Source organism: Sceloporus undulatus, chromosome 5 (assembly GCF_019175285.1).
Source record: "Sceloporus undulatus isolate JIND9_A2432 ecotype Alabama chromosome 5, SceUnd_v1.1, whole genome shotgun sequence".
Lineage (NCBI taxonomy): Eukaryota > Metazoa > Chordata > Lepidosauria > Squamata > Phrynosomatidae > Sceloporus > Sceloporus undulatus.
In genome coordinates, this window is record NC_056526.1 from 21872101 (window position 1) to 21873402 (window position 1302).

The window sequence follows — 1302 nt, forward strand, 5'->3', positions numbered from 1 at the left end:
AGGAGTTATATCTTTCAATACTGTGTGAGAGAGTGTGTATGTATGCATGTGTGTGCGCTCATGCGTACACGTCTAATAAGTGTCAATAAATTTGAATTAATTCTCTCATAAAAGGACTGTCCTGTTTGTTTTATGGGGTAGGTACAGTATCAGGAGTGAGGTTCTCTTCATGGGTGAAGTTGTAAGACTTGTCTGAAGCAAGCTTTAGGTATGTTAAACTATCCTCAGCTGTAAACATAACAATACAGTTAAAAATAATTGCTATGAGGAATCACAGCTTTTACTGTTCTGAATACAAGAAAAGAATCCACCTAAACAACAGGAAGGACTTTTTGACTGTAAGAGCTTAGACTGCCTTGAAGGGTAGTAGATCCTCCTTCCTTGGAGGTCTTTAAACATAGGTCTGAGGGCTATCTCCCAGGAGTACCTTAGTTATGTTTTCCTGCATGGCAGGTGTTGGACTACATGGCCCTTACAGTCTCTTCCAACTCTGTCGTTCTTTATTCTGTCTGTGTCTTCTTTATTCTATTTGAATTAGACCCAGTTAAGATATGGTGAGTAATGAATCCAGCCACACCAAAAACCAAGACAACTTCTATCAAAACAACAGACAAAATGGTCAAAAATCATAGATATGAATAAAGCAAAATGAAGAACCAGTATGAAATAAGCAATTTTCAAATTTAGCAGTTGTAATTCAACTATTATGAAGGAAGAGATAAAATAATCCGCAGGGAGAGGTGGGAAATATAAATATAAATTATTCTTATTCTTATTATGAATTATTATAATAATAAATGTAAATATAAAACAAATTGCATTAAATAAGAAATCCATAATAGATAACAAATTGATTATAGAAAAAACAAGTTGAATCCTAAGTTTGTCTAGCACCTCCAAAGTCCACCTACATTAAGCATTCTAAAAGAATCAACTGAAAGTGTTTTTCCCTTTTAATTACCAGTTTGAATTACCTTCAAACTTTCTCAGCAAAAACAAAAAATATATATGAATATTTGTACTCAAAGTTCCTGTGTAGTATCAAGTGAAGGAACAACCTTCTATTAGCCACTAGAAACCTGTCTTCCTACTTTTAATTGAAACAGAGAATGTGATAAATCTTTTACTTGACACATTGCAAGGACAAGTAAAAACAAAGGAGAAGTAAAAACAAAAATGATAGCCTAGTGTAACAATATAGTGGTTAACTAAACGAGAGGCCTAGTGTTGGTTCAACAGAAGTAAAAAATAAAATAAAAGAGACTCTAAAGCAACATGTAACAGAAACCTTACACTTCTGAT